The sequence below is a fragment of the Elephas maximus genome, chromosome 18 (assembly GCF_024166365.1).
Source record: "Elephas maximus indicus isolate mEleMax1 chromosome 18, mEleMax1 primary haplotype, whole genome shotgun sequence".
NCBI lineage: Eukaryota > Metazoa > Chordata > Mammalia > Proboscidea > Elephantidae > Elephas > Elephas maximus.
Window position 1 is genome coordinate 45,232,317 of NC_064836.1, and position 22,021 is coordinate 45,254,337.

The following is a 22,021-nucleotide window of genomic DNA, read 5'->3' on the forward strand; positions in this document are numbered from 1 at the left end:
AATTCCCTCCTTATGTAGGCAAACACGTATGTAATCCATATGAAGTGTCAGGTACAGAGCTAGAATATATCTACTTAAATATGTAATAAATAAATGGCACTACATTTTAAAACCACTTAACAATGGTTTTGGCAAAGTGGCATCTAAGCACAGTTCAAAACATCAAATTCAATGTTTGGGGGAAAATATCATTAAAACACCTCAAGAAATAGACAACTATGAAATATTTTAAGACATTGCAGTCTGTGGCAGCAAAATATAATAAAGTATATATTTACAAGCAAAATTCCTCTGATGTCTTGTAGAGGCACATATGAATACACATTCCCGATGGATTCCATATGATTCTCAACACTAATTACATACGTAATTCTATTTACACAAAACTTAATAAGAAGTCTCATTAGCATTAGATTAAATTGGGGGAGCCAATCTTAGTCTTTTTTTGTCTTTTAAACTATAAAGACACTGCCATTCTTCAAAGACATTAGATTCATTCATAGCATAAAAGAACCTTAAAAGAAAGTTCTATTACTTTCCATCTCAAAACTAAAAGTGCTCTCAAAAGTCAGTTAGTAATGAAATGCACAAAATTAACTCTCACACCAAGTGATAATTTTCAAAAAGAAGAACGTTTACCAGAGTTAAATGAAGTATAAATTTTGAGGTTTCTATTTAGTATAGATGCAATTTATATTTAGGTTGAACATTATCCTAAAATTATCAAAAATGACATTCAAGTGAATGGCCACATTCATAGGTAACTCCATAAGGACTGGGTTTGCTTACAGTTACAGTTGAAGCCATTTATCACTTTTTAAATCCACATCAGGAAATCTTGGTCTTTCTGTAAATACTTTAATATTTACTGTAATACTAACTATAACTGGTTATTTTATTATTTCCACATATTCTGAACATTTATTTTAAATTTAATAACAGGTATACTTATTACTATGATCCCAGAATAATAACGTAACAATTTAGTTACTAAAACTGTATTAAAAGAACAAAATTTATCATCCAAAGAAACTCAAATTATTTGATTGCTAATTGGAAACCACTGACGATTTCTTTCTTTATAGACAATTGCACACATTTTATTTGTTGTTACATAAACAGATACTGTATATAATTTTGTCCTTTGACAGATACCACTATGTGTATTACCATATTGTCTTGAGAAAATCCATTCAAATATACACACATTCACAAATGTGCATGTGTTTAATGCACCCATCATACACATACCTACATATATATTTAGTGGATACAGAAGATCTAGGATCTCGTTTTATTATGTAGTTCTATACCTACATTGGAAACCCTGGTGGTGTAGTTGTTAAGTGCTACAGCTGCTAACCAAAGGGTCAGCAGTTCAAATCCACCAGGCGCTCCTTGGGAGCTCTATGGGGGCAGTTCTACTCTGTCCCATAGGGTCACTATGAGTCAGAATCGACTTGACGGCACTGGGTTTGGTTTTTTGGCATACCTACATTTACTCCCACAAAGATCACAGCCTTGGAAACCCTATGGGGCAGTTCTACTCTGTCCTACAGGGTCACTATTAGTTGGAATTCACGCAAAGGCAACAGGTTTTATACCTTGAATTGGACAAAAAACCCTTGGAGCTTTGGTTTATTAAATTCTATAACTGGGTGACGTGCATGCCTTGCCTCCTTCACATGCATTTCATCAGGATCTAATGAGGAAATAAAGCACTCTAGACATAAGGTTATATTCCTAGAAAGCACTCTAGACATCCTTGAGTCAGATTCCACTCATGGAAACCCATGTACAACAGAATGAAAAGTTGCCTGGTCCTGAGCCACCTTCACAATAGTTGGTATGCTCAAGTCCATTGCCATATCTAGGTTTTATCTATAAATAACTAAATATTACTGGGCAGATTTTTCAGTCTTAAGTATCTATATTCAACATCTGGTACCTAATAATGATAAAGGAAGAAAAATTCATGTAGTGCTCTCAGCCACAAAAAAAAAAAAAAGGGAAAGAAAAATATGGATTACATTTGAGCCAAAATCCCATGAAGCTGAAGACTCTCTTTAACATGCATTGTGCATTCATTTTGATAACTGTAGTAGTGGACGTGTTAGTCACTTCACCAGTCATATTTTCAATGACTGAGGTAGGTGTGGCAGAGATGAGGGTTAGGGTGAGTTGGGGAAGAAGGTTAGGAGTGTGGGTTGGAAGGATGTTTATACGTGTACCTCTACAACTACTGGGGATACATTATGGACTGAGGGATGTTACAGATAGGAACGTGTCACATACAGGAAAGATAAGAAGGAAAAAAAAAACAAAAAACAATGACATCTATCTTAAAATGAAAACAAAAAGTACCGGAAAAAAATGACCTTGAAAAACTTAAATAATGCTATTCTAAATTTTACTATTACTTATGTTGGTTGGTTCATGTCAATGTCTTTTATAAACCCATATGTATAAAAAAAAACTCAGATTACGTCATTATGTAATGATTGCAAGACATCTAGTATAGCTTTTCAAAACCTGTTTACCCAATTGTCAATTTGATAAAGCAATATTGTTATATACAGTGAATTTTTTTTATTCATGAATCTATTTATTTACTACTTCCTGAGCCTAATGAGGAGACTGGTGACACCGTGGTTAAAGTTCTCAGTACTTTCTGATACCAACTCATTTAATCATCACAACCCTATAATGAAGATAAGTAAGATATTATCATTTCCAATTAACAGATTAAGTTAAACTGAGGCCTAAAGTGATTTTGTAATTGCCCAAGGGCATACAACTGTTGTTGTTGTTAGGTGCCCTCGAGTCCGTTCCTACTCACAGTGACCCTATAGGAAAGAGTAGAACTGCCCTATAGGGTCTCCAAGGAGCAGCTGGTGGATTTTAACCGTCAAGCTTCTGGTTAGCAGCCAAGCTCTTAACCACTACACCATCAGTGTTCCAGGGGCATACAACTGGTAAATGGTAAATTCTGAATTTGAATACAGACCACCTGACTCCAGGGCCCAGACACCTAACCTCAACTCTGTTCTCCCTCTCTTGACAAAAAGTGTGTTCTGATTCAACCATTTAAAAGCTGAGTATTTTTATATCTCCAACTTAATATTTTTGTCTCTAAAAGAGAGACGGAGTCCCTAGGTAGTACAAATGGTGAAGCACTCAACTAAAAGGTTGGCAGTTGGAACTCACCCAGAAGCATCTCAAAAGACAGGTCTGGCAATCTGCTTCCAAAAGGTCACAGCCTTGAAAGCCCTATGAAGCAGTTCTACTACGCACACATGGGGTCACCATGAGTCAGAATCTACTCAATGGCAACTAAGAACAACAACAACAACAAAAGCCTTGCCATCCAGTCAACTCTGACTTATTGAAATCCTGCAGGAGAGTAGAATTTAGCAGACTGCTACATTTTTCTCCCATGGAGTGGCTGGTGGGTTTGAACCACCAACCTTTCCGTTGGCAGCATAGTGCCTAACTACTGCACCACCAGAGTTCCTTAAGAGCAACAAAAAAGGGGATACCACTTCCTAAGAGTTCCTGGGTGATACAAACTGTTAACTTGCTGGACTGGTACTGAAAAAAGATTGGATGTTCAAGTCCCCCCAGAGGCACCTTGGAAGAAAAGGCCTGGTGATCTACTGCTGAAAAATCAGCCACTGAAAACCCTATAGATGACAGTTCTACTTTGACACACATGGGGTCATCAGAAGTAGGTATCAACTGGACAGCAACTGGTTTACTTCCTACTGCAAAGGCTGCTGTAGGACTCAAAAGAGATAATGCTTATGAAGGCATTTTGAAAACTCCAGAGCACTAGAGAAATGTCTTTTCATATTATAAAATTATAAACTACATTATGGCTTGATTACCTATGAATCTTGTAATTAAGTTACTGCAAAATTTAATCAACATGTTTAAATCAATAACATCTCAGAAGAGTAGACACAAGAGTCAATTCATATATCAGGAACCAGCTTTAAATCTAAACTAAAATAAATAATACTGGCAAAAAAAATCTGGCTTTCTCATTAAGAACAATGATGATGAGAAGGATGAAATTAATTTATTTACATCTCAGTATCAATTTAAATTTTCAAAATTATTCTTACCTTGTTTAGCATATTTCAGAGTCTTGGTAAATTAATTATACTTACTTTTTTCCCCTGTTCATGTCAACCTACAGTATGGGCAAGTTTTAGTAATAAGTTTACTGGATGACAAACCTTTATGCAGGTCACTATTAAGTTCACAATAAAAGATAAATATGAGCTATTTATTCACATTTGCTTTTGAATCTCTTCCTTTTACCTCCTCTGGAGACTTCTTAAAGTCTCAGAATTTCCCCATAACATTATATGTAAATGAAATTGAAAGACAACATTTATTACAAAGGCCAAATTATACATCTGTAGGCAGTTAATTATTAATATGAAATAAAAATTCTATACAGTATAAATATCCATTCATGTACTTAATCGTTTTTTCCCTATTCTAGCACTTTGAGCTGTTCTTTCTGCATTTACATGTTCATACTCATGTTTATTTTTATTTAGGTTGACAGATACTCGATAATGGAGACTATGCTGATTAATCTCCACTAAAAAAGTAGATCTTTAATATTAATAAATATGATTTAGTTACCAACTCTAAATATTATATTGGCAATTAATATTTATAAATATCAAATATTACTAAATCCTATAGTCCAATGTAATTTAGAGAAGGTTTTGGCTGAAGGGGCATTTTTTATTTTTTTTTGGTCTGAATCACATGCTGAATCATTTACTCTAGCAATGTAAAATATAAAAGCACTACCACTAATACCATTCAATTAATTGAACTCTTAGAGAGTAAAGACAAGGGGGCCTGGAGAAGAAAACTGCTGAAGAACGTGAGAACCAACAAGGAATGTATCAGGATAGGTACACAAGGAACAGAACAACAACAGCAAAGATATGAAATTAAACGTGCATGTTATATAAATTTACATGGTGTTAAAGTCTGATTTCCATATAAGCCCCTAGTAATCTTACAGTAAGGAGCTGTGGAGGAGCACTAGTTAAGTGCTCAGATGCTATCGGGAAGTTCAGCAGTTCCAACCCACCAGCCTCACTGTGGGAGAGAGATTTACAGCCTGGAAAACCCTATGGGGCAGTTCTGCTCTGTCCTATAGGGTCATTATGATTTAAAATTGACTTGACAACAGTTGGTTTAATCCTAAAATACCCATTGCTGTCGAGTCAATTCTGACTCACAGTGACCCTATATGATAGAGCAGAACTGCCTCATAAGGTTTCCAAGGAGCATATGGTGGATTCAAACTACCAATCTTTTGGTTAGCAACCACAGCTCTTAACCACTACACCACCAGGGTTTCCAATCCGAAGACAGTTTACCTTATTACTACTAACATTTCTCAGAAATAACTTTTTCCACATTATATAAGGCACAGAGGTCTATTTTATGAGAACATGTAATCGGGCAAAATAAAACATTACATAAGATGGAAAAAAAAACTATGATTTGTTTTTTAGCAGTGTGTTAATGAGCCACAGCAGAGTAATTCTTTTATCACGGCTTAAAGTCAAACAGATACAAATATAGTTGCTGATTTATATTTCCCTTATTTGACTTTTTATACATATGCAATATTATTTTTAAGCTCATTTGTATTCACGTGAATTGGATTGCAATTTAAATTCTGGAAGGTTTGATTTCATTAAACATTTTTGCTTCAATCAAAAAGTCTGTACACACATGAATATTTCAAAATAGTATCCATTTCTTTTAAGATTTCTCACACAGCATTATTAAATATAATGGCAAGGAAAAACAGTGCCTAACGTGAAAACTTTGCGAAAAGGTTCGTTGAACAAGCTGTTCTTGTTAGTGGACGGTAAGCATCAGCAAGAACCCAATCCTCAGAACGTGAAGAATGATTCAGTCCTCACAATCCCACTTCTCCATCCTCATCATCATCTATACCTGAGACATTCTCTCTCTGATACTATCATTCCGGAGCTAGCTCAGAGCCCGCAAGGCTCTTTCTTTCTGCTGAGATCTCCTTGCTCTGAGAAGTGTTCCTTTTGATTTGGTTCCTTTTCAAGATGAATTAGACAGGTTACTTTCTCTAGTAACAAGTTATTTTATGATGTGTGAGCACATATATCATTGTCCTCAAATTTTGGGTCTCCTTCAAAATTTTAGGTCACCAGGAAAATCTCTCTTAATATTGTTAAACATAATTTTTTTTGTTGTTGTTGTTTTGTTTTTTTATTAACTTTTATTGAGCTTCAAGTGAACGTTTACAAATCAAGTCAAACTGTCACATATAAGTTTATATACACCTTACTCCATACTCCCACTTGCTCTCCCCCTAATGAGTCAGCCCTTCCAGTCTCTCCTTTCGTGACAATTTTGCCAGCTTCCAACTCTCTCTATCCTCCTATCCCCCCCTCCAGACAGGAGATGCCAACACAGTCTCAACTGTCCACCTGATACAAATAGCTCACTCTAAACATAATTTTTAATTTGAAGAAACTGTGTTTAGGGAACTGTCATGGATTGAATTATGTCCCCCCAAAAATGGATGTATCAATTTGGCTGGACCATGATTTCTAGTATAGTGTGGTTGTCCTCCATTTTGTGATGAAATTTTATGTTACAGAGGATTAGGGTGGGATTGTAACACCCTTACCCAGGTCATATTCCTGATCCAATGTACAGGGAGTTTCCCTGGGGTGTGGCCTGCACCACCTTTTATCTCTCAAGAGATAAAAAGGAAAGGGAATCCAGTGGAGAGTAAGGGACCTCACACCACCAAGAGAGAAGCACCAGGAGCAGAGTCTGTCCTTTGGACCCAGGGTTCCTGTGCAGAGAAGCTCCTAGTCCAGCGGAAGATTAACCAGAAAAACCTTCCTCCAGAGCCAACAGAGAGAGAAAGCCTTCCCCTGGAGCTGATGCCCTGAATTTGGACTTCTAGCCTACTAGACTGTGAGAAAATAAATTTCTCTTTGTTAAAGCCACCCGCTTGTGGTATTTCTGTTATAGCAGCACTAGATAACTAAGACAGGAACTCTGATTAAACAGCACTTTTTAAGAAAGTATAGGCTTTATTCTAGTAAAAGAATTTGAGCCAAGATGGTGCAGCATTCATGATTTGACATATTCCTACCACTTCAAACACAAAGCTAGCTAAATATAGTGTAGGAAGAAAAAAAAAAAAAGAAAATCCAGAAGACATAGCCAGGCTCAAAAACAAGATGAAATTGCAATGATTGAAAACCATAAGAGAAACGAAAATCAGAGAGTGGGGTGAAGGGTCAGGCCCACAGTTTGAAGGCGAACAGAAGGGATCATGAGTTCATCCCCGGGGGGAACAAAAGATCTTCTATATGAGTTGAGGGACCAGGGAAGGAGTCATATTCTTTGTCTGAAATGAAGGATTGGGAAAAAGTTCCTTTGTTGAGTAGGAGATTAAAACAAAATGAACAAAGAAAACAAATAACAACAACAAAAAACAATTACAGCTGAAGCTCTTTGGGGGATTAATTCTACAGGAAGTCCAGGGCTTAAATCAATGATTGTCTTAGTCATCTAGTGCTTCTACAAAAGAAATACCACAAGTAGATGACTATAACAAACAAAAATTTATTTTCTCATGGTCTAGGAGGCTAGAAGACCAAATTAAGGGTGTCAGCTCCAGGTAAGGCTTTCTCTCTCTGTTGGCTCTGGGGGAAGGTCCTTGTCATCAATTTTCCCCTGGTCTAGGAGCTTTTCAGTACATGGGCCCCAGGTCCAAAGGACACATTCCCCTGCTCGTTCTTCATTCTTGGTGGCATGAGGTCCCCCATCTCTCTGCTCACTCCTCTCTTTTATATCTCAAAAGAAATTGATTCAAGATACAACCCAAACTTGTAGATTGAGTCCTGCCTCATTAATATAACTGCCACTAATCCTATCTCATTAACATCATAGAGATAGGATTTACAACATATAGGACAATCACATCATATGACAAAATGGTGGACAATCACACAATATTAGGAATCATGGCTTAGTCAACACAAATTTTGGAGGGACACATTTTGATCCATCACAATGGGTATCCAGATAGTTTTTCAACCAGAAACCAAACTAAGCCAGCCACTAGCTCTGTGACTGAGATGATGGCTTTCCAACACATATGTGGAATAGAAGACTGAAAACATTTCCTGAACCTAGAGTTCCAGTGGGGGAGGGAAGTAAGAAGGCAACTGTAAAATTGGTGAGAATAGAAAGAGAGAGTGAAAGGGGAGAAATCCCATAACAAAGGCCTTTCACTCAAAATGAACACGTACCCATAAATACCTAAACAAATAGAGAAGTATAAAGATAGGAAAGGCAAACAATGACCACAACACTGGAAATTTAATTCACTTCAGATGGATGTAATTTTACGTAACAACTTAATAACAACTCAGCAAGTGACTCAGTGTTACAGGCAAATATTGCCATCTCTTCAAAGGACACATACTGTGAATTGGACACAACATTTTTCACAGATAGAAGACAGAAAGCTCTCCAGGTAAGATCAAATAAGAACAGTACGATAAAAAAATTTAGAGTCCAAGCAGGCCAAATCAGATTGTATTAATGTATTTAAAATATATTATAATCAATGTATTAAAAGGTAAGAGATTACCTTGAGAATAAATGCTGGTTCCCCACTAGATAATCTTTTATAATTTAAAATTAGCTAAGTATAGTAGTTAAAATTATATAGGAACCACATCAGAGAGGTGATTAAACATTCATTCATGAGGGGAAAAAAAAAAAATCTGTTAAACTAGAAACCAATAGAAACATTTTAACCCAGTAAAGAGTAATATCAAAAGTCTGTTCTTAACACTGTACCTAGTGGGGGAAATGTTAGAAACAATCACACTAAATTCATAAGATGAAAAGGAAGTGTGACTTCTAGTCAATGCTGTTCTAGAAATCATGGTATGCAATAAGAAAAAAAAAAAAAAACAACTAAGAATTGAAAACTAATTTGTGGTCAACAAGTAGACATAAAAAAGTTTAAAAACAATTAGAACTAATATAATAATTAGAAAGGTTTTTGGCTGCAAGATGAAAATAAAAAATATCAATAGAGTACTCATACTTTTGTAATAAACAATTTGAAAACACAACAGAAGAAAAGAGCTTACTCATAATAGCCACACAATCTGTAACATTCTTGTTATATATCTAACAAAGAAATTTAAGATCTCTTGACATAAAAAAAACATTTTTAAAGGACTTAAAACATTTAAGTATTTCACCCCCAATTTTTTTTTTTTTAATTCAGTTCATATTACAATCAAAATCACAGTGGAAATTCCTTTGAATATGAAAAGTTAATTCTAACTTTCATATAGAAAAGAGCAAAGAATATATAATTTTTGAAGACAAAAAGCAGAGTAGGTAGAATTGTAGTATCAGGTATCAAGAATTATTATTTAAAAGCTTGTGACAGGCCATCTAAGATACTCCACCGGTCTCACCCATTTGGGAACAAGTGAGAATGAAGAAAACCAAAGAGACAAGCAAATGATTAGTCCAAAGGACTAATGGACCACGACTACCACAGCCTCCACCAGACTGAGCCCAGCACAACTAGATGGTGCCGGACTACCACCACCAACTGCTCTGACAGGGATCACAATAGAGGACCCAAGACAGAGCTGGAGAAAAACGTAGAACAAAATTCTAACCCTCCCCTCCCCCACCAAAAAAAAAAAAGACCACACTTACTGGTCTGACAGAGACTGGAGAAACTCTGAGAGCATGGCCCCCAGATAACCTTTTAATTTAGTACTGAAGTCACTCCTGAGATTTACTCTTCAGCCAAAGATTAGACAGGCTCATAAAACAAAACTAAATGGTCACACCAGACCACGGGTAAGGACCAGAAGGCAGGAGGGGACAGGAAAGCTCGTAACATGGAACCCAATGTCGAGAAGGATAGAGTGCTGGCACGTCATGGGGTTGGCCACAAATGTCGCAAGACAATATGGGTATTAATTGCTTAATGAAACTAATTTACTCTCTAAACCTTCATCTACAGCACAATAAAAAATAAATAGGTAGATAAATAAAAATAAACACCACCACTTGAGAGGTATGTGATCCTTAGAACTATCTATTATACAAGATCAAAAGGGCAATATTTGCCCGAAAGCAAAGATGAGAAGGCAGGGAGGGGGCAGCAGTTCAGGACAAAAGGCAACAGGAAACCTAGGATGAAAATGGTGGGAGGGCAGGCACACTGTGGGGAATGGAACCAATGTCATGGAACACTTTGTGTACAAACTCTCGACAGGAAAACTAATTTGCTCGGTAAACTTTAACTTAATGCACAATAAAAAATTTATATATATATATGAAAAGAAAAAGAAAGAATTATTATTTACATGGTATGGTTTGGTCTAGGAACTCTCATGGTCCAGTGGTTAAGCACTAGGCTGCTAACCAAAAGGTGGGCGGTTCAAACTCACCAGCCTACGCAGGAGAAAAACGTGACAGTTTGCTTCAGTAAAGATTACAGCCAAAATGCTATGGGGCAGTTCTACTCTGTCCTACAGGAGTGCTATGAGTTGGAATCCAGTCGATGGCAATGGGTTTGGTTTTGGTTGGTTAGATCTGGTCTAGGGTTGGACAAATAGATCAACGGAGCAGAGCAAACCAAAAACTTGCCATCAAGTAGATTCCGACTCATCACAACCCTATAGACAGAGTAGCACTGCCCCATAGGGTTTCCAAGGAGTGGCTGGTAGATTCAACTGCTGACCTTTTGGCTAGCAGCCAAGCTCTTAACCACAGCGCTACCTGGGCCCTGGAACAGAACGCAGACCCTTGAACTATATGGGAAACTTAACATATGATGAGGGGGAATTAACGATTCGAATTAGTTCTCTAAGAAGTCACTACTAATAATGACACCTGGATACAGGTGTAAATGGAGCCCACACCAAGCAAATGGGATATTTTATGATTCTACCTATGAATGTGGGGTACTGTAAATCAGTGGGGGAAATGATAAACTATTAAATTAATGCTTCTTAAACACTGCCATGTGAAAAACAATAAATTAGATTTTTTACTTCATACCATATGCAGAATAATTGCAGATAAGTTAGAAACAAAAACATGAAAAGCAAAAATTTAAAACATGTAGGAGAAAATACAGCACCATGTAACACCATAGGGTAGGAAAGAATTTCTTAAATGCACTTCACAAAGTGTAAATTATAAAAGAAAATCTTAATAAATTTTACTCAGTGAAAATTAAATAATTCTACAAAACACAAGTTATTTTTAAATAAAGTGAGAAGAAAATCACAAGGCTAAAATATAGCTAACCAAGGATTAGTATTCTGTCTCTCTCTCTTTATATATATATGTATAAAAAAAAAAAAATTTTTTTTTATATATATGTGTGTGTGTATATAGATATATCAAAAAAACAAATCCATTGCTATCGTGTTGATTCTGACTCATTGCGACCCTATAGGATAGAGTAGAACTGCCCCAAAGGGCAGTTATTTTTTGCTAAGAAAAAGACAAATAATACAATAGTGAAAGTGGCAAAAGTTAAAAATAAGTATTCCTATTACTTTTTTATTAATGAGGAAAAGCAAACTGGCTATGAACATATCAAAAGGTGATTTCACTAGTAATCACGGAAATGCAAATTAAAACAATGTCATCTTATCCTACATTTGTTGGATTCCTTCTAAATGTTCACATGGCTTGCACTCTTGCCTCCTACCACTGAATCACAGCTGCCCTCTTCTACTGCCATAACCATCCAGTATTTGGTGATATATCAGCCACCAAAGAAACTCCAAAACAGATTATTACAGTGCATCATAAGGAAAATCTAACCATTACACACCTCATATGATTCTAAATTAAAACTTAAGTTCTCAAAAACAAGACCTGGAACTGAATTAAGCTGATATTGAAGCCACAATTATAGAACACTAATGGAGGCAAACGTAACACATGAGAAGCCTGGGTGATAGCAGACTACTGAATCATGATTTCATAGCTGAAAGAAGGTACAGAAGTTCAATTATGCGGCATAGCTACTCCACGCTCTTGTGAAAATGTATAAGTAAACAAATTGACTCAAAGGACCAAGGTGACAGAACTTGAATGACCCAAGAGCTCAAGATCAAATAGAGGAATTCACCCTAGAATACAACTTAAAACGTAAAATCCAAAATACCCAAGCAGACAATCCATTTCTTATCTTGGGGACCGAAATCTGCCCTAAGCTTCAAGCCCCTGAATCCAACCATCATTTGAACATTTCCGCATGGAGAATTCAGAGTCAACATGCTAACCTGAACTTATTGAACATACATGAAGTGACTTTCAATTATGCCTTCAGGAAATGCATAACAATAATGGCATACAGAAATACTTGAGAAATTAGCAACTGTAGAGTGAATAAAAATTAAAACTGTTTTAGAAAAGAACTTCAACAACTTTCTTTCATTTGAACCCCAGGTTTGATTTGGATGTTTCCGAAATTATAGCTTAATCCTCTGGCTGTTGCTATCGCCAAGGAGCTCTGGTGACATAACGGCTAAAGTGGTCAGCTGGGAACTGAAAGGAAACAAAAGATCAGAGGTTTGAAACCACCAGTAGCTCCGTAGGAGAAAAGACCTGATGATCTGCTCCATTAAAAATCACAGCCTAGAGCACCCTGTAGTGCAGTTCTACTCTGTCCTGTAGGACAGAGTCAAATCGATGGCACACAACAATTGCTATCATTTAACTATGCTATTTTGCTTTCCGCCATTCCATAACTAAGGCTTCCAAATTCATCATTAGAAAACTTATTCCTAGACTTTAGTTCAAAGTAGAATTGATTTTGGTAAAATATTACTATAATTTTCTCTGACAAAGTTTTAAAAAATCAACAGCATGTAAATTGTTGTTTTACCATCATTCTTAACTTGGGGGCCCAGTTTAGTTCCATTTATTTTAAACTCCTCTCCAAAGAGAATCTGCCTTATATTTAATGACATACAAATAGTAAAACAAAACTCAACTTCCCAACATTTCCACATGAGGCTGAAACTTAACATTTCTTTGAAAGGTAAATTGGTGTCTTTGGTAAACAGAAACCAAGAAAAGCCAAAAACTAGGTGAAACGTGCATAGAAGTCTTTCTTTTTCCTCTGAAATGATGTCACCGCAAATTAAAAATGAAATCAATGTTGAAGTAAGAGCTGCGTTGATAATACTATGTGTTCTCAGATTTCTAAAAATGTATGCAAAAGCATTGCTTGGTCTTCATTTTAAACAGCAAATTTCCTATCTAAAAATGGTGGAGGTCATCATGTAACATATCAAGAGGTAATATTTTGGAAGTAGTTTGCATATTTGAACAAATAAACACTAATTATCTGCAGATGACATGCCTTCGACGAAATAACTGCAAGCTTCATAGTAGTTACAATGAGATTATTTCTTCACAGTAGTTATCAAAATCATTAAAAATGTCATTTTGACAAGCTGAATTTATTCCTCCTCAATGCACATCAAAGTTTATTAAATTGAAAAATGTATATTTATCTTATAGCAGTTCCAGGTAATATCTCCAGAAGGCATTTTCTTTCATTTTCAAAGAGCCTCAAAAATAGTAATTATATAATCTAAATTTGGAATTGTTTAGTTAATGATTCATAAGGAACAAATTCTTACACTCCCTTAGCTATTTTGTTTCTGAGATGTTAATTAGCTTTTACATACAATTTCTCTATCACACTGATAGCCTGAACAAGCAGTTGGTATGTGATCATCTGTGGCTATGCAAATAAAACAGAGAGCTTTTTTTTTTTTTTCTTGAAAGTTGAAAATTTAGGCACAAGATGGGTGAGTTAAAGGTAATGTTCTGACTAGGACCATTAGTGAAACAGGATATAAAGAAAAAGATTTGTTTATTGCTGTTATTGTTGAAAGAGGTTAAGACTCTTTCTTATGGTTGAAAATCTTCATACATGTGAAAATCTAGTCTTAGGGCTACAAGATTGTTTAAAAATCACAGAAGTCTTAAGATGCAGACTATCTGGAGCCATGCTGTCCAATAGAACTTTTCAGGATGGCAGAAATATTCTACAATTCTTCCTTGTGCAATACAGTATTCAATAGTCATATGTGGCTATTAAATACCTGGAAATGCAGATATTACAGCTGAGAAACTGAATTTTATTTAACAGTAATCAACTTAAACTTGAGTAGTCACAGGAGATTAGTATTGTAAAACTGAGGGTTATAAGCTCTCTGCTCCTTTGCTTCCAGGTCTCCAGTATTTCTAAGACAGTGTGTTCAGAAAGAGAGAAAATGAAGGTAGCCCTAGAAGAAAACTTTCTTCTCTTAAAGACATGGTGAAATCAATGCTCACACCACAATTCTATATGACCCCAAAGTGGTTCAAAGTAATCACAGAGAAATGCATGACAGGCCTAGAATGGACCAAAATGAAGTAGAACCTCTGGGTATTAGGGAGTCTAAAAATAAAAGTACTCCTCCCCACCCCCCATCCCACCCCACACAAACTGAACTAGCCTCTTCAAACCCCTGAGGCCTGTAACTCATGAGCAATTTCAGAACCAACAGACCAGAAATGACTTTTACATAGTTCAGAGCCTCCACCCACCTAACCTTATTACAATTCTCTGATTTCACCTTCTGTGCTAACAGGCTGTTGTCTCCAATTGGATTCTTCATCCAACTCTATCTCTGATTCCTTTATTAGCTTCTCTTCCCAATGGTTAATAAAGCAATGACTTCTGACTTGGCATCATTTTATATTTTTTCCTTTTAACATACTGTATCTCTGGTAATCGTATCTACTCTCACAGCATTAACTGTTGACTCTACATAGATATCTTCCTAATCTCAAATTCCACTCCAACTCTGTTTGGAGTTCTATTCCAGGATTTCTGGTCAACAGTTAGACACATTTCTCCCTGAAGGCCTCATCACCAGCCCAAACTGGGCCTTTCCTCTATCCAACAACAACAATAGTAACAACAACAATGAAATTCCTTTCATAGTCTCTTCCCTATTATTCGAATAACACAATCCAAACTATCTTTGACTCATTTCATGCTTAAAGCTTGAAGCATCAAAGTGGGTGAATTAAGAACTCAGTTCAGAAGGCAGCAGAGCTGGAGTTGACTCCTAGCTTAGGTATATCACCTAAATTGCCCAAACCTTTCACCACAATCAATAAATAAATAAAAATTTTACAGTTTAATTCGAAGTAATTTATGTATGCTACCGTGTTTAGTCTTTACAACAACGCTGTAAGATAGGTACTATTATTATTTTTTTTTTATAGAAGACTGAAACACAGTTAAATAAGTTGCCTAAGGTCATAATAGTATGTGGCTGGGATCCAGTCAGTTTGGCCCCAAGACTGCAATCACCATACCCACTATCTTCTTGATAATAATAACTTACCTCACAGTGTTGTGAGGATAAAATCAGATAAAGTCTATAAAATACTCTTAATCTTAGCTGCTATCGTCATCATCAAGTTCTAGACCACCAAAGTCCAAAGTAACCTTTCCACTCTATGAATTTCTATACCACTTACTTCTTGGACCACAGGGCTTATATAGTACCTGATATTACAGCATTTGACGAACATGTCTGCTTGTATCATGTAGATTATAAGGTGTTTGAGTCTAAGGATAGTGTATTAAACCACCATGTCATCAGTAATTATTAGTGGTGTTCATACATGTTAAAGACTTTATTTTATTATTGTGACCTATATCTGTTTTAGTCTCTTAGTTCGTAGTTCTTAGTTAACTTTTAGTTTATGCATTGCTGCTCATATCAAGTACTCATGCTTCTTCAGTTCTCTATAACTTAAGCCCATTCTCCTTTTCTTCCACAAGGACATGTGTTCCAACCCTAACACATCAACTTGTTTCCTGGTTCCCATTCACTTACTTCTGTACCTGGTCTATTTCTATATCCTACAGTCTATACCCCAGCTTAGTCTCAGGTCCCCTAGCATGTCCAGTCTCATCGTCCCTTACTCTGAGATGAAGAACTCTCTATTCACATGTGTACTAGAATGCCCTCAGGTCTCCATAGCTTAAACAGAGATTTCATGCTCAAAGATCACACCCACAAGCACCTAGGTTTCACACTATGAACTCTATGTGGAGTTATCAGGAAAATTACACTATGTTGGATTATTGCTTCCTATGATTTCCAAAGAGATATTTTTTGAAAATCAAGTGGGAGGAGCTAAGTTCTTAAACAGTAAAGAACTTCTTTTTCATTAAAACATGAACACAAAATTCTCCAAGGCTATCGTGACATGAAAAATTGTCACTAATATTTAAGTTAAAATGCTCCTTACAAAAGAATGTGTGCAATATGAACAAATTGATGTATGAAAAAATATGCATAGAAAAATACGTGAAAAGTTATATACCAAAATGCACATCGTTTATATTCTGAGCAAGGGTTGTATTTTCCCTTCTTTTTATTTATCTGCATTTTTCTCTTTTTATAATAAATATTTCTTACTTGTACAACACAAATGTTATTTAAAAACCTATTGAGCAACAACATTTTCATTAGTACTTAATTTTGTTCCCAGCATTATTTAATTAGCAAATTATCTGGCAGTGTTTTATACTGATAATCTGAAGAATTAAATTTTGTTTGTATGTTTTATTCCTTAAAATTTTATCTAAAGTCTATTTTTTCAAGCAAATCTTCCTCTTTCTCTTTTTTTCCTCTCTTTCTCGTTCTTCAGCTATACAGGTCATGGATAATTTAAATAGCTGCTTTAAATTGTAAATTTCAAGGATAATTTTTGTCAATCTTAATTAACTATATATCTCTTCTAGGCAACAAATTTTTGCTGGTCCCTGGAGTTGTCACCTAAAACAATCTTGCTATACACATGTGGGGTTTTCACTTCATCCATCCAGAAAAGAGTACTCTGACAGCAAGTTAAGTCATTTTGCTTCTATGAACCCTGAAAAGAACAAAGTTTCTTTTTGAAGAACAACAGATTTTAAGGTGGAACGTACTAATTAACAAAATAAATGACATGCCTTTTAAATACCAATACTGAAAAAATTCTAACTTTATAACGAAGCATGAAAATGAAATGTAGCAAACTTTTCAACAATAAATGTGATCTTTAAACCGTTGCTCACTACTATATTAGCTCACCAATCCAGCTATACATGGTTGCCATGTAAAACTAAACCAGCTTGTTTTCTGAAGTGAAGCAATGCTGATATTTGGAGGTTCAGGCCAAAGCACTAACCAAATGTGAACAATTTTAGAAGAAGTCATGATAATAAAATTCTGCCTGGACCTTTGTAAAGTGTTGGTGAATAGAACTACTAAAGTTCAGGCCATCCAGAAAAGAAGACAAACAACAAACATACTGTATGAGCAAATTTGCATAAAGACAAGTATATATGTGTAAAAAATATAAAAAGGAGGTATTCAAAATTGGGCTAACAGTTATGTCTTTCCATGGTGGCACTGTAAGAGATTTGCAGTTCGCTTCTTGGTACAGGTTTTGTTACTGATACTCTTCGTAATGTATGGGTAAGACTCACTCTGTCCAATCTGCGGAAACACAGAGTATCTGCCCCTTAGCACTGTCAAAACTGAAGCTGCTACAGACAAGTATGACTTTAAATCTGGGCAACGATGTCCAAGCATTTCTATTTACAGAAATTGTAAAAACCATGGATTAATGTATTTTCGTCATCATTTTCCTCTTGAATAAACTCACGGACTAAGAATCCAATATAATGAACACAGAAGAATTTCAATCCTTAGCCATCCCCACCATATGCTACGCAGCATGGATAAAGATAGAGCCTTGAGTGTCGTGTTCTTTTAGGATCTGTCTATATGGGATCCAACTGACAACAGCAACTAGAAATAGGAACCTTTGGTGGCAGTGAGCTCACGTTAATGGCAAAGGAACGACTGGGAAAAGGAGGATAAGAATGACTGCACAACTTGAAGAACGTAATCAACGTCACTGAATTGTACACGTAAAAATTGTTTAACAGCAACAAAAATTAAAATAAATTATTTAAAAAATGATAGACGTTGGGCTTAGAGTATGAAAACATGGTGCTCAGTCCTCAAGTGTCACCATGTGAATTTGGAAAAGTCACAACTTCTGTTTTATTTTGGGAATTTTTCTCAAATAACGTCTGGTCTTAGGTATTTTGGGAGGGTTGATATGAGGGTGAAATGAAGTCACATATGAAAGTGCTCAGTAAACTGAAGGGCCCTCTTGGCATATTTGTTGATTTTTTTTTTTTTTTCCTAGTAACAATAGGGGGACAAGTGAAGAAGTGACCATCTAGCATTCACACATGTGTCTAAACTAGTCTAACCTATTTGTATTTTGACCCTGTAGTTTGCTTCTCCCATGTGTCTGTCAGTTTGTCATACTGTGGGGACTTGTGTGTTGCTATGATGCTGGAAGCTATGCCACCAGTATTCAGATACCAGCAGGGTCACCCATGGAGGACAGGTTTCAGCTGAGCTTCCAGACTAAGACAGACTAGGAAGAAGGACCCAGCAGTCTACTTCTGAAAAGCATTAGCCAGTGAAAACCTTATGAATAGCAGCGGAACATTGATATAGTGAACAACGATTATAACGATGGCGCAGGACCAGGCAGTGTTTCGTTGTTGTGCATAGGGTCTCTATGAGTCGGAACCGACTCGACGGCACCTAACAACAACAGTTTGCTTTTGTCCTACTATACTCCACATATTTATGACACAGTGTTTAGTCGAACTTGTTTACACCAGTTTATCTCTGTCTTGAAAGATTATCTCTCTCCATCTTGAAACAGCACCAACAATAATAGAAAAACAGTAATAACCACCCATTATTAAGAACTTACTATGTGCCTGGAATGATGACGTTGTTGTTGTTACTTGCTGTCAAGTCAATTCCGACACATGGCAACCCTGTGTGTGCAAAATACAGCTGCTCCATAGGGTTTTCAAGGCTGTGACCTTTTGGAAGCAGATTGCCAGGCCTGTCTTCAGAGACTTCTCTGGGTGGGTTCAAACCACTAACTTTTTGGCTACTAGTCAGATGTTTAACTCTTTGCTCTACCAGGGGACTCCAGGATGATGATAAATGTCTTTAATTCTCATAATTCTCTTTTTTATAAACAGGGAACTAAGATACCGAAGGTTAATTCGTTTTGCCTCAGGTGATGTAAGTGTTGCTATCCTGCCTCGATTTCCATATATATTTTTTGTGTGTGTGTGTGTGATTACATCCACTCAGTCCTTATACCACACTGGAGAGCCTTAATCATTTGAGATAGAGCTAAAGGCATCACCACCACAGCCTTCTCCCTTTTATTTTTCTAAAGATGCATCAAGCATAACTTTCCATTCAAATGTAGGCATGCAGGTAGGAGAATAGACTAATAACTTTCATATGTTTAGTTTTATGATCTCTCAAAACCATCTTTATGTCATATGATGCCTGGTAGTTTGTTTTTCCTTTAATTGCTACTACAGAACATTGGAATGGCATCTTTGGGAAGTAGAATTCAGTGAGTCCTTGATCCCTTTTTATAACACCAGCTTTGATTTCATCATCCAGTAAGTACAGTCTAGTAATTTTATTCCTTAATGGCATTACATTGTCCACTCTCAATGGGTTATACTGGCTTACATTCTTCCTGCCACCATCCTTGCAACGTAGAAAGTTAGTCTCTAAATTACATGGCAGGTAATACAAATGACTATATTTACAAAATAGGTTTATAACTTGTTATATACATCAAAACATTGACAATATTTCAAATTTTTACTAAAGTTTTCAAGAAAAGAATAATTTACAGAAAGACAAAATGTGTTATCTCTCAAATGATACCAATTTAAGTTAATGATAAAAAAAAGTTAATGATAAAATCTTACCCTAATGCTAACATGTAATTCTAGATTTCGGAATTCTTCATATACTTCTCTGCAGGTCACCAACTATACTCCTTTTTATACAGGCAAAAATGAGTACACGTCAGGAAAAACTTAAAATCTGAGGATCAAAATTAGAAAAGATCTAATCACATCGGCAAAGTCACTAACTTTACTAAAATGGACACAGAGCTTTTTTTCATCCAAATGGATAAAAGTTATTATCCTTTCATCTAATCATAGTGCTAAAATCTTATTTTTCAGCAAAACTTTATGAATAATTTGTAACAATTTTTTATAATTCATAGCATAAGAAACACATGACAGAGAATTCAAATACATAAAATATGATGGTCTGTGCTCTAACAATTTACAAAACGATATATATTTTTGTGGCCTACTTTCCTCACAACTGACTTCCTGTATTATTAAATATATCCAGAGTCCTTGTCCTTTACTGTCCTCATCCTTTATAGGTGCTGCTCCATGATATGAATTTGATAATGAATAAAAATGCATCGCCCGTCCCTTCCAAGCTTGGTTTCAGGTACTATCAAAAGGCACAAGTAAACAATCCTGGTACTTATTTAATGCGAATCTTTGTTTTCTCACACCCATCTGAACTTTTTTACAGAACTAATTCACAAATTTCCTATGTATTTTATCCTTCAATGAAACCTCCAGGTAATGGTACCTTTCATAGATTCATTATAAGGTTTCCTTTGTAGAAATTTCAAAATTCCCTTGTCACTGAATGCAAACTTTCTGGGGCATGAGTGTATCCATATGCGTCCGTAAATTTACTCGGTGACACTTGGTGTTGATACTAACATCTACTGACCACTAGACGCTAGACGGTATGCTGAATAATTCACACATTTAGGTTGAATCACATAAAATTGTGAATGCTTGTATTTGACCTCCAAAAAGCACAACTTCATATGATTTAACCAGAGATTTTTAGCTCATTTATTCCTCGTAAGAACCACAGGACACAGGTGTAACTGTTATTTTCTTTTACAGATGATGACGAAACTGTGGCTCAGAGATGTTAAGTATCTTGCCCAAGGTTATGTACGTAGTAAGCAGTTAAGCCAAGAAATGGATTTGGTAAATTCACTGTAAAAGCTGTTGAATTAACTAGTACATTACAACAAGATAATATACAGTGAGTGTACTCTGAGGGGTTTTGCTCCATTTCTGGACTCCCCCTCCCGCTCGCCATTTTTTTTTTGTTTTCAACCTAAGCCCTCACTGCACAAACAGGGCCTGATTTTAAATGGTAGCATGAGCATCGCCTGGGAGCTGTTCAAAAAGCAGAATCTCAGACGCCACCCTTGACCTACTGAGTCAGAATCCACATTGTAACAAGATGCCTAGCTGATTAGAATGTTCCAGAAAGTTTGAAAAGAACTGATCTGTTGTTGCTGTTGTTAGTTGCTGCTGACTTGACTCCAACTCATAGCAACCTTATGTTTACAATGAAATGTTGCCAGGTCCTGCGCCATCGTTAGATGTTAAAAGTCTTGACGCAGTGTTGAGAAAACCCTATGGATCATGACAGAATTGATCTAGGCTGTCTTAATTTTTGAGACAGAATGAGCATATCCCAAACAACTGATCTACATTTAAATAGGTAAAGAGACTATTAAAAAACAAGTAATAAAAATTCCCTGGTTCATGTGAACTCACTGTGTTCAGTGAGAAATAGCACTTTATACGTAATTTTGGTTCTATACAAAATGTATCTCACAGATACAAGCACATTTCCCCACTCCCTCCGCCCTTGACTTCTGACATAAGTCTTTAATTTATTTAGTAAATGAATGTCTGTTATGTTTTAATCTCCTTGCGATTGTATTTTCCAGTTGGTTATTTTACTTTAAGCAAGAGACACTAACTGTGGGTTTCCCTTTTTTTCCAGAACTGCAGGACTTCCAGACATTGTGACGGGGATTGTTTCTGTCCACTAGATGGCAGTAACGGCAACTTAATAATACATGT

General features: G+C 36.0%; 1 long non-coding RNA gene across 22 annotated transcripts in view; it reads right to left on the reverse strand.

Moving 5' to 3' along the window:
* The window catches only part of LOC126061472 (uncharacterized), a 597,975-nt gene that overhangs the window by 240,343 nt on the left and 335,611 nt on the right, over nucleotides 1-22,021 (reverse strand). For 2 of the 22 annotated variants that reach the window (XR_007513798.1, XR_007513800.1), the window contains one exon: nucleotides 11,420-20,138. The exons of the other annotated variants lie outside the window; for them this stretch is intronic. This is a non-coding gene — a long non-coding RNA (uncharacterized LOC126061472). Of the gene's footprint in view, nucleotides 1-11,419; nucleotides 20,139-22,021 lie in introns of those variants that run through there. 22 annotated transcript variants of the gene reach the window in all.